Genomic DNA, 13,339 nt, shown 5'->3' on the forward strand with positions numbered 1-13,339 from the left:
ATTGTAATCATTCTAAACCTATTGTGCATTGTGTTCATTATAATTTCTTTTCAATAATTTGGTGATTAGAACTTACTTTAGAAAATGACATTAACCATGTTTATTTCACTTGATTTTGTTCCATTGAAATCATAAGTAGATTTTCAAACCTTTTTCATAAGCATTACATGTTTCAAGATTCCATACATCATGCTTCAACAATCATGCAAATCCATCACCATTTGATTCCAATGTTTCTTAATTCAAGTCACTTTTAAGTGCATACAAACCAACACAATTCAAATGGTCATGCCATATACAATCTTTCAATATGACTTTCAATATTTAAGTTAAACTAAATTCCATGAATAATTTCAAATCAAATTACAATCTCACTTCCAATTCATTCTACATTTTACACGAACCAAATTCAAACGTTCATTGCACCATTCAAATGTCCAAATAACCATTTCATTCATTAGCAATCCAATTATATTACAATAACCATGTCAAACAAATAACAAAGCAAAATCTTACAAACATGATCCATATTCCATCCATAGTTCATTCCAAATCAAAATAGTACATACACTCATTTCATAACATTCAATAATATTTAACTTCCAAACATTTCCAAACTCATTTTCATACATACATTTTCATCCAATTACCATTGCATACATCCATTTTCAATTCACATATTTAAATTCACATTACATACAAAATTACAACAAATTCCCAAATGCATTACGTTGTTCAAACCTTACATAAACCAACTCCAAAATTAAGTCAATTACACAAGATTAATTCAAACATCCAAATCAATTCCAAACCATAACCTTGAGCTTTCATAAGCCTCCATGCCAAGCATCGTTGAGCCATGACCACGGGACAAGCAAAACCTAGCACCAAAACCACATCAAACCGAACCCAATTAACAACCATACCATAATATCACTAATCCATCCATTTCAATTTAACAGTTTCCTAACGTAACAATTCATTCTCATTCAATTTTAGTTTATTTTAACATGAAAATCATTAGCTTTCTAATTCAAAATAAGTTCCCAACACTAACATGTTAACCTAACAAGTAGCAGTTCAGTCACGAAGCAATGCACAAACAGAACCTGCATTTTAGGTTGCATTTTCAGATTTCATAACATCTAAAAAATAACTAACAGAATTTACCGCATAACTCTCATTTCAATTCATTTCAACCTAACAACTAGTGAACTAACTAACCACAAAACATCCTAACTATACTAACAGAATCATAATTTCCAAACCAATTTACACTAACAGTTCAACAATTTTTCTTCATTTCACAGTAGGATCAGTTATGGAAAACAACATAACATTTCAAAATTCAATGATAACCAATGGAACCTAGCCATCTCTCATTCAAAGTCGTTAACATGCTAACAAAATTAAAGTTAGTCTCAAATAACTTGCCTTGCCTTTACTAACCATATTCAGGTGCAGCAAGTTCCGCAATCGTGATTCATGAACTACATCAATATAACTGCAAAAAGGAGCAGGTCGATTTTAGTTAGCTCAATCACATCTCAAAAGGCATAACTGAGTTGCAAGCAAAATGGCCTACAATTACTAACTGCATCACTGGTTTGTAACAGAATGGTAGAGTAAAAACTCTTAACCAAATTTCGTTAATGGACATCTTGGCACAACCAACATATAGCTTGCTAACTCTAACTGATTCAGAAATTAACAGGAAATAAATAAATAACCTCTAACCAATTTCATCCTTCCAACAAACTCATAATCGTTGATGGCGACTTCATAAACTGAACTCCATTAACTCTTTCTTTTCCCAACTGACTTCAACAGGGAAGCCTAACAGCAATAACAGTTGTTAACAGATGCAACTGAATTCATAACAGAATTGGGAAAAAGCTATATAAAGGGAACTTACTGTGATTGAAGAGGAGAGAATCATTTTTCACCATAACAAAACTTCAACTCTCCCTCTGATAAGGAGTCCCTAAAACCTGCAGAACCAGGGGAAATCTCTCAGAAACGATCTTCCAAAAACCTTCTTCATCCTCCATTTTCCTACCATCCACATTCAACCGTCATCTCCAACAAAAACCTTCAAGAACCTGCAACAGATTAAACCAGAACTCACTCCCTCAACTCATCGACTCCTTCACAGAACAGCAAAAAAAAAAAAGGAGGAACGGAAACAGAACAGAAGAAAAGAAGCGTGACTGAAGCGAGAAGAAGTGGAGCAGAGATGGAAAGAAGAAGGTTTCATACCTTTCTTCGCCAGAGAATCACTGTCACGGAATCGCAAAGTGAGCTTGAACGATAACATGTTCTACCGGATTCGAAAGCTCCACCTCCATTCAACGATGCAACGAAATGCATACGAATCATCGACAACAGCGCATAGCGATCGAAGAACGACAAACGCACCGTCCAAGCCACCGCGTAGGATCGGTCAGGTAGGTTCCTCTTTCCTTCGACTTTTTTATTCCGGGAGCAAACCAGATTGAAACCCAACGTTATCAATGATTTCGTGTCGTGTTGAATCGCGTGACATGGCGTTATGCTGAACCCGCGTGTGATGAGAGGTCGAAGAACTAGGCTTGATGAATTTCGTTTGAACGCCTTCCTTTGGACATGTGAGACCCGATTTTGGGGATTCATCTGGGAAGACTTGGGCCTTCGGCCTAATAAATTTCTCTCATACACCTCCCTTCAAGCATCACACCCCCTATTTAATATGTGGGCCTGTGGCCGTGGACCAACTCCAAGGCCCAAACACATTTTCTTGTTTTGATACCTCCATGTTCAGGTCTACACCCACCACACCAAGCCCATGTTCAAGACTAAACCATCCCTTAATCTTGTTAGTTTACTTTTAATTTCATTTATTTCTATTGATCAATCTTGATGTTGATTAGGATTAATCAATGTTAGAATTAGAATTTCTTGATGTTAGAAATTATTCATTTTTGTTGATTAATTAGTTAAGTCTAATTAGGAATTAATTAGGTTTGGTTAGAAATTATTTGATTTTTAGAATCTAGGATAATTTTCAATATTAGAGTAAAATAGTTTTAGGATTTGATCACTATTTTAGCCTATGGTTAGATATTGATTAAAATTTAAGATGTGCTTGTAGTCCAACATTTTTGTAAAAAGACCATTTTGCCCTTTGATACTATTTTGATATTTTAACTGTTTAACATGACATAATCCCTTAGGATTAATTCTGACATATAATTTTAATCAAGTTTTTTGACTAACTATTACATGCTCCCTTAGGAATAGTCTTTGAATTCAATTCTAACCTTTAGATTAGGGTTAATCATAATTTTCAAACTAACTCTAACCCTCGATCCAAGTTGATCAAAAGCAATTTTGATCAACTAAATCCTTTGATCTTGTATAATCCCATAGTCTAATTGGAGTGACCAAAAGACCATCGGTCCCTTAAAAAGACTTTTTCTGTAAGTTGTGGAGCTCGAAGCCTCAAGTCAGACTCTCAATCAAGACATCCTTGGTCATACCAAGCAGCGGATCATACAAGACGCATCAAAGGTGGTTCTTTAAGTGCTTGTTAAATCAAAGTTAGAATTGTGTGGCATGAGCCTTAAGTACTAGAGGAGGAATGGGACTGGAGAATTTCTACCCCTTTCTGAATATCTTTGGGTACGAGAAGAATGACTCAATTGCTCATTGTATTCACCTCTATTCATAGACTTTAGCACAATTTAAATCATATGATTGACAAGTCTCTCCCTTCACAAAGTATCATGCAATAAATAGAGGACTACACCAATAACTTATCAATCATGATTCAAGTTGTATGACACGAGCCTTAAGCAATGGAGAAGGAATCAGACTGGATAATTCCTACCCCCATTTTGAATATCTTTGAGTATAGGATACTTGACCCAGTTGCTCATTATATAAACCTCTATTCATAGACTTTAGTGCAATTTTAATTGAACGATTGATAAGGTCTTCTTAATCACTACAAGCAATAATAAAGACTCTTCTCCAATAACTTGAAAGTTAAGATGAGAATTACATGCCACGATCCTTAAGTAGTAAAGAAGGAATGAGACTGAAGCTTTCCTAACCTCATTCTGGATATCTTTGGATGCGGGACGTTTGGCCTATTGCTCATCGTATCCACCTTTACTCATTGACTTTAGTGTGGTTCTTACCAAATAACTATCAGGTCTATTCCATATTCAATCAATCATTTCTTTTGCCTTAAACACTTTGTTTTCATCCCTAGTGGGTTGAACTACGAAAGCTCTGATTTCCTTATTGCACTATAAGGATATGTAGGCAGGAAAATTCAGATTCTTCGCGAGCTACCCTATTTATCAATCACTCATTCTTCATTCAATCAATACCATCTTTTTAAGATCAATTATACTTCTCCTTGAACTCCTTGTACATCCTTTTAGGAAGATATAGTGGAAGTCCACCTCATGAATCAAGAGTTTTTTGGATAGTCCCCAAACATTTAATTCATTCTTTTTTGGCTAAGACACCGGTTTACTCTTCGATTCAAAGTTTATCTCCTTCATGGATCCAAGGCACTATTCTTCTTTGATCTCGAACTGTTTGTTCCCCAACCAGTGACATATTATGCCTTGTACACAACAATACTTTCTTTTGGACCCTGCATATACCCTTTGAGGGCGATATAGCGGAAGTCCATCTTGTGAATCAAGAGTCGTTTGGATCATACCCAAACATTTAATTCGCCTTGTTTTTGGATTTATCCTAGTGGCAGCCATGCTAGCCCATGTATCAGTAAATGCCAGTTTTACTCTTTGGTTCCAAGTTCTTTCCAATTATGGGTTCCCTTGATACCATTATGTTGGTGCAAGTTATAATTTTCATCACTTTCAATCTCTCTTTGTTCTCATGGTTCCACGAACTATGATTGATCTGAATTTCTCATTGCACAATGAGAACACGTTGGAACGAGGATGCAAATCCTTGGCGAGCATACTTCTAATTATTCTCCCTTCCGTCTTAGGGTGCCATTCATATCTTTCACCATTCGTTATCTACCTTCAATCATTGAACCGTTCACCCTAGTGATATATCATCTCTTTGAAATCAAATACAGTTTCTTTAGGACTCCATATATATCCTTTTAGGACAATATAACGGCAGTCCTCACTTGTACCTAGAGTTGTTTGGCTCGTATCCATACATTTAATTCCTTCTTTTTTGGCTAATATCATATCATGACAGCCATGCTAGTCCACATATCGGTTAAGGCCATATTCCCTATATGGTACAAATTCCATTTCTCCTATGGATTTCAATATACCTTTACCTTTTGGTTTCAAATCATACCTCTTCAGTCACTTGTTACCAAACCCTTCACTTCTGTGACTTTGGTCCCTTCATTTCATTCATCTCCATGATTCATTCACATTCTACCTTCATTCATTTCATGTGATATACCTGTTATTCTTTGAGCTAAATACATTATCCCTTTGAGCTCCATCTTGCGTCACCTTCTAAACCAAAAGTTATTTGGATCATACCCAAACACTTAATTCACCTTGTTTTGGCATTAACCTATAGCGGCAGCCATGCTAGCCCACGTATCGGTAAAAAGTCAGTTTTACTCTTGAGTTCATATCTTTACCCCTTGTTGGAGTTCAAAACAGTATCCTTTGGTTTAGACCATATCTTTTATCATAATTATTTTCATCTCCCATTGCTAGTTCTTTGAACTACGGAGCTTTGATTTTCTCATTGCACAATAAGGATACGTAGGCTTGAGGGCCCCAATCCTCACCGAGAATTTTATCTATTTCTTTCTTTCCCAACTCTTTTGCGAGTAATCTTTAGATCACGCCTATTCGAGCAAGAACAATCAAAACGGTTCCCATGGAGTACCATGGATGTTAGGGGTGCTAATTGTTGGTGTAAGCCCTAGAGGCCAATACTTTTGGTACTTATATCGAATTATTTATAAATAATAAAAGGATTTTTATTTATTATGTTTTCTTAATAAAGTCCCTAGAATAGCTAGTTCGTTTAATGTATCAAGTGTGACTTAATCATAAAATCCCATTAAACATAAGGACATTATTCTTAAAGTATCTGTAGTCGTGCTTTGTTGTGAAGTGGGATAATATTAAAGCATTAAGACTATTATGTATATAGACTGATGATCACATCTCATGGATCATGGATAAAGAGTTATCAAGTCTTAAACATAGGTATGAATATTAAGAGTAATATTTATACTGGATTGACCCGCTATGAGAATACTATATAGAATGTTATGCAAAGTGTCATAAGTTATTCTCATAGTGATAATGGTGTATACCACCCTTCAACCTGAAATCACTATGGACCCTAGATGTAGAATTGAGTGCCTTATTGTTGATAAAACGTTGTCATTAACTGGATGACCATAAAAACAGTTGATGGGTACTCCACGAAGCATGCTGAGGGACATGAGTGACCTAGATGGAATTTGCCCATCCTGCATAACAAGATAAATGTCTACGGGCCCAATATTGAACTGGACAAGGATGACACGGTCTATGCCTTGTGTTCAATATAGACATAAGGGCAAAAGAGTAATTGTACATATAAGTATTATCACAAAAGGATTTGTCATATCACATGACATTTTCGTATCTTGGGTAGCAGTGATGTGTTGCTAGATACCGCTCACTGTTTATTATGTTAAATACATTATTTAATATAAATGACAATGCCGTGAAAACCTATAGGGTCACACACAAAAGGACGAATTAATGAGACATAGAGTAAATAAGGAACACTGTAAGGTACATGTTTACTAGTGATTTCTGATAAACAACCGCTAGTCTTCCAAATTTATATATTTTTGGTAACTTACAGGATCGACTAGATTGATCCTAGAACATGTGTCTCAAGAACTATTATTACGGTGATTTGACTCATGGTTAAGTTTGTTTCTGATTTGTGGACAATGAAAAGTGTTTTGACAACAATTCTAAACGAAACGTATGACTTTATGAACAACGTAAATGACGATAACTTTGTAGTAAAAGGTTTCTTAAAGATAACGAAAATACTTGGGAAGGGTAAAGATAAATGACTTGAAGTAAATGCTTTAAGTTTTGAGAAAGTACTGAAAATGAAGACTTGGCGAAATGTAAATACAATAGTAAAAGTGATGATAAACTACTAAATAAGGGCAATTCGACAGAATAAAAGGCAGTGAATAACTTTAATTTAAATAATTGGTATGAAATAGATAACATGAACGAAACTTATGGTGTTCTTCATACATACATTTTCAGCGTAAAACTCTTTTCTCTCGCTCTGGTACTTCAAGTATATTTTGTGAATTTCTGTATATCTGTTTGAACACACTTGAATCCAAAACTAAGACCCCTATTTATAGCAATTCGACCCTAGCGGCCTCTGCACATATGACTACCACGTTCGCCATTCTCAAGCATTGCATGTCTCAGATGTTTCCACGTGTTGGCCTGACGAAACGACTTTGTTTAAATTTCAAATGCTTCCCGCTTGAAGCTTCGACTATGTGAACGCCTATGTCGAAGAGAGCTTCGTGGAAATCCAAAAATGTTCTAAGTCTCAGGCTTCGACAACAAAGAATTGTTCACCCACGAAAAGAATTAAACAGCTTCGACACAACCATTTCTCCAAAACGTAACACTTCCAAAGAACTTCAGCTATCTGTCGAAATCTCCAGCTAACAAATTGCCCCCAAGAAATCTCTATTTCGAATTACTGTAGAAATGGACATTTTTTGTATTCACCAAATTTCGACCAAAGACCTTTCATAGACCTAAAAGTCCATATTTGTCAGTTAATCATGATTAAATTTTTCAAAACGTCTCATCAGAACGTGTGCGCAGTTATTTGTCATCATAAACTTCAACTTCCAAGAAAATGAATAGTATTCCCTGTACCCTTTTTTCAGAAAAAACCACCACGTGGCCCACTATCCTAGTAAAGCGTAACCAGTCAGCTTCGTAGGTTTAACACTATAAAAGCTCACTTGTCATTTCTCTCTTTCTTTTCATGAAAATCTCCATTTTCCATCTAAGTTCATCTTCTTCAACTTCTCTGAAAAACGTTTCTTCTTCCCTAAAACCCTAATTCTTCAAAATATCCAAAACCCATTACAATGTCTTCTAAAAAACAACAAAAGCAATCAAAGAACATCAAAGGTGATGGATCCTCAAAAAGTTCTGCTTCCCAGAACATTCTAACTAGCACAACCATCACTGTTGGGGACCGGGAATACATCACTGCTCCAAAACTTTTGATAGAACAGAAAGCAATTTTTGCTTCTCAGGTAATGGTTCCTTCCTTACTTTCTGGAAATGCTTTGGGGTTTTTAGGCCCATTAGTATCTAAAGAACATTTAGAGAAATGTGCTCAATTTTTTCCCTGTCATCATACTACTAAACCCATAGCCAACAAAATCGTTTCTTCTAGAGACAATGAGGATCTAAACCAGAGAGAGGCTTTTCAACTGGATTTTATCACTGATAGTTTCAGACTCTTTCGGTCTTGTCCAACTCTAGACAAATCCTATCTAGCTTGGTTAACAAAAGTTGAGAAGAAGAAAGCTTCATTTTGGAAAGAATTGGATATTTATGACCTAATCCAGATGTCGAAGTTGGGATTTAGTTACTATCAGCCTTTATTATTATCCAGCCTATATTTCTGAGATATCAGATATAACACTTTTCATCTCCCTTGTGGAATGATGACTCACACACTTTTCGACGTAGCTGCCATTGGTGGACTTTCTCCGACAGGAGAAACCTTCGGCCCCTACCAAGACTGTGAAAACTTGATTTACTTCAACGTTAAGAATGATTCATTTAGTACTTACATTAGTTTATATCACGCTGATGGGGAAGAAGTTTCTGATATATAATACATAGCATTCTTAGGTCTATGGTTGTCCAAGTTCTTCTTTTGCTGCAAATCTTTACAAGTTGATAAGAGATTTTTAACGCTCGCTAACCAATTGCATGCTGGTCGAAGAGTGTGTTTAAGTGAACTCTTATTGGCCAGTTTGTACGAAAGTCTAGGATCGGCTAGTGCTAAGCTAAAGGAATACGAAACTGGTACCAATTTATTACTATCTGGGCCTTATTGGCTTCTTCAATTGTGGCTTAATGCCACTTTCAAATCCTTTTTTCCAACACGAGGAAACGTCGAAGAAAATGCCCCAGAGATAATAAATCGAAGCATTGAGGGCACCAGACTCCTTCGACTGACTCCAACTGATGATGTTGACAACTTACAAACTTCCCTCACCAAATACACCTTGATGTTCTCGAAGCGTCAACATTTCCTTCCTTCGATGGCTCCTTTTTCCAATCGAACCCATGGTCCTTCCTGGTTTACTGCCTCGCTCGAAGACACTGTGAAAAATGCCAACATAGAGATCGAAGACATATGGCGCACCTTTCTCCTCCCAAGGTTGCTCGTTTCTAGGATTCTGCCAGTAAAGAGCCATGTGTGTCTGTTGGCTTATCAGCCTAATTTTATCTCTCGACAATTTGGGTTGTGTCAACTTATCCCTATTTCTTTATTCAAACGAAAGCATGAGATCTGCTATGTAGGGACTGAATGGAGCGCTCGAGACATTGCCATCCACAAAGAATTCCATGCAAATTTTGCTGAATTTCAATTAATATCCTACCAACCGTCGTTCTACTCCACCAATGGTTTTGCCACTTGGTGGACAGATTTCTATTCCCAGAATATGTTTTCTACTGCTGAAATCAAAGAACGTCTAATGAATGCCTTTTCATCTTTGCAGGAAAACGTCCCCAAGGGTAAGCTTACTCATTCTGAAGAAATCCAAGCATTCCAAAAGTACTTTGAAACTATCTATGACCCAACGAACCTTTTTAGAACCGTTTGTGATGCAACGCCAATTTTAAAAGAAAAATTTGAAAAACAGATTGCCAAAAGAAAAACTCTCAAAGCTGTAAAACCTGAATTGAAATATGATTTGGCCTTTGAGTGCGAACCACCCAAATTTCCAAATTTACCCAGTGCAGATTTTGCTTTGTCATTTTCCCCCTTACCCAAACTGGTTTACATGTGGGAATATTTTTAATGAACTGAAAAATGACCAACAAAAACCTGTTAAAAGAGTAGTTGCATCCAAACATACCTTAAACAGTTGCAAAGGCTTTCTTCATTTCGACTTAGCTGCAGTGAGAATTACTTCTCCGACATGTGAAGGTGTGGAATGTTTGGATTTCTTGGTTTTACAATTCCCTTTCGTCTTTTTGCCAATCTTTTAAACATTTGCATGTTTCGACTAAATCACATCCTTCTTTAGCCGTCGAAAGGAAGGTGGCGAAGAAAGAGAAGCTTGTGGCGAAGGCTAGTTCAAATACTGCTTCCAAGCTAACTACCTCTTCAAGCCAGGGAATGCCTTCTGGTGCTGCTCCAGAAAAAACGAAGAAGAGTTCAAAGGTATTACATCAAATAACTTCTTTGTCTCTTTCGCATTTTTTCTAATTATTTATAATTTTCTTTTTCACGGTAGTGGCAAGCCTCCTTTGACACCCAAGAAAAGAAAATCCTCTACTGCCAATATAATTCTTGTCGAAGATGATGAAGAGGATACTCCTTCAACTCCACTCATGAAAAAACAAAAGAAAAATAAGGCGACAGTTGCCCCTTTCCAACCAAATAAACAACAAGGTGTCGAAACCACCATTCTCCCTCCTCTTCCAAAGAAAACTCCATCCCAACCTTCTGGTGGCGCAACGCTGGAGCACATTGGGAGCAATGCCTCCGACCCTGAGGCTCAACAGGTATACTTCAACCTTAAGTGTTTTATCTTTCAATAAACTCATACTTTATTCTAACACTTTATTTTCAGGACAAAGCCACCACTCCCCTCATTTCCACTGCCAATCAAAGTGATCCTTCAAGCGGCATGAATCCATCTCCTCCTCCGACAATCAGCGGTGCTATCCAAAACAAAGGCTCTTCGACTAGAGCTCAAAATCTTGAAGCAGATAACACTCAAAACGAAGAAGAAACCTCTTCTCCTGGTGAAGATGGTAAAAGATATTCGAAGCACGTTGACAAGAAGGACTCAACAAGGAAAGAAGACTCTGAGGATACTCCTAGTAATTCTCCTGCCAGAGTTGCGTTCCCTTCAGATGATGCTGATGAGGATGATCAAGATTCAGATGAGATTGAGGGGTATTTTCAGGAAGATGAAGACATGAATGTGGGAGAAGCTGATACTGAGGGAAATCAAACTGGAACTGGTAATGCCAGTGTCGACACGGTCCCAAATCCAACTAAAGTTCGACCATCCATCACCCAGACTTCGCCTATACCACTTACTGAGGATGAGAAAAGATATTTAAAACAAAATGATCCCCTCAAGTATGTGAGATTAATGATGGCTCAAAGAGAGTCTTCTTCAGAGCAAAGTATTTCTGGAGCTTCGACCCATTCTGGTGCTAGTGCAAACGAAGCATCACATGACGAACTCCTTCAGCAGGTGAAGAAGGCAGTTTTTGATGTAAATCTCTTTGACGAATTAAGGAATAATGTGGGAGCGAGCTTTAGCATAAAGAAGCTGATAAGCAAGATTAACATCACTGCTTGCCCCACTGATGTAGGTGAAGCCCTTATTGATATTCAAAACCTCATTGACCAAGTGTGTGCTGAATATCATAGGGACGTGGATGCCAAAGCTAAGCTTCTATCGGCTGAAAAAGCTCAAGCCACTGAGTTTGACAATGCTCTTTGAACTTCACAAGCTTCTGAGGAGTTAGCCGCTTCCAGAAAATCAGCCCAAGTAGAGTTCGAAACTTACACTACTTCGATACGTCTCTGGGAATCTCATATTGCAGAATTGCAGAAGAAGATTTCTGACGCTATGGCGAAGCAGGCTGCTATCCAAGGCTTGGATAGTACTGAAGCTGATGATCTGGCGAAGCAAAGCGCATATCATGTCGAAAAGGCTACGACTATGAATGAAGATATTGCACGCCTCAGAGGGGTTCAAGCGGCTGTTCAATATAAGATTGGCTTGGCGAAGAAAAAATATGATCGGATGAGGGCCACTATTCCTTTTTGATTTCCTCCTGTATTTGCTTTATTCGACTCTTGTTTACTTGTAACTTGATTAAGACGAAAACCATTTTAGCACATATTTGGAGTTTAAATATCTTCACCATTTTGGCTATGATAGTTCTTTACTTACTATGTTGTTATGATTCTAACTTCGTGCATAAATGGTTTATACTTCTTTAAGTATTTTCCATTTACTTTTAGGATTCTTCGATCCTCTGTTAGTTCTTCTATTTCGTATGCATTGTTTGAAAAGGCCCTTCTTATTGTATGCCCTTTCTTCCCAATGTGGAGACCATTTTCCTAATGCCTTATTCTTTCGATCCATAGGTAATATAACTTTCCAAACTAAATCATTCATAGTGAAGGTTTTACCTTTGACCCTCTTATTGTATGCCCTTGCTACCCTCTCCTTCTGTCTTCTTAATACTTCTAACGCATGCAACCTTTCTTCGTCCAAATCCACCAGCTCATTTATCATCATTTCCTAGTATAAGTCAGATGGAATTTCTCCTTGTCTTTGGATTCTCACTGATTGCAAGTAGATTTCGGCAGGTAATACTGCATCATGTCCAAATGTAAGCTGGTAAGGTGTAGTGTTAGTGGTTTCTTTAGGGGAGGTTCGACAAGCCCAAAGCGCTTGGTCTAAAGTTTTGTGCCAATTTTTTGGCTTTTTTCCTACATGCTTTTTGATTAAACGAATTATTACTTTATTGGCTGCTTCGACTTGCCCATTGGCTTGAGCATAATAGGGTGTGGATGTTAACAGTTTGAAACCCATTTCCTTTGCAAACTCTTGCATCTTTTGACCAGTAAAAACTGATCCTTGATCTGCTGTTATACTTTCTGGGATTCTAAATATGTATAAAATTTGCTTTTGAATGAATTCAATAACAATTTCTTGATCCACATTTACTAAAGGTACTACTTCGACCCATTTAGTGAAATAGTCAATTCCTACAAGTATGTATCTTTGACCTTTGGATGAATTGGGTCTAATTTCCCCAATTAGATCTAATGCCCATCCTCTGAAAGGCCAAGGCTTAATAATTGTATGAAGCTCACTTGCAGGAGGATGTTGAATTCCTGCATGTATTTGACATTCTTGGCAACCCTTAGCAAACTCTATACAATCTTTTAACATGGTGGGCCAATACATTCCATATCTGAAAAGCAACCATTTTATCTTATGGCCTGCCTGGTGTGCTCCACAAGCTCCACTATGTACACTAGATAATGCCAA

General features: G+C 37.2%; 1 long non-coding RNA gene across 3 annotated transcripts; it reads right to left on the reverse strand.

Moving 5' to 3' along the window:
* Positions 1-571: 571 nt before the first annotated feature.
* LOC127095789 (uncharacterized) lies at positions 572-2,659 on the reverse strand. Of its 3 annotated transcripts, XR_007792687.1 has the most exons (5): positions 2,260-2,659; positions 1,916-2,102; positions 1,731-1,836; positions 1,450-1,504; positions 572-881 (listed from the first exon to the last, which is right to left on the reverse strand). It is a non-coding gene; the product is annotated as an uncharacterized LOC127095789 (long non-coding RNA). The 3 variants fall into 3 exon arrangements; XR_007792688.1 differs by having other exon boundaries at positions 572-1,504; positions 1,738-1,836; positions 2,260-2,656; XR_007792686.1 differs by having other exon boundaries at positions 572-1,504; positions 2,260-2,655.
* Positions 2,660-13,339: the final 10,680 nt, after the last annotated feature.

The sequence above is a fragment of the Lathyrus oleraceus genome, chromosome 6, assembly GCF_024323335.1.
Source record: "Lathyrus oleraceus cultivar Zhongwan6 chromosome 6, CAAS_Psat_ZW6_1.0, whole genome shotgun sequence".
NCBI lineage: Eukaryota > Viridiplantae > Streptophyta > Magnoliopsida > Fabales > Fabaceae > Lathyrus > Lathyrus oleraceus.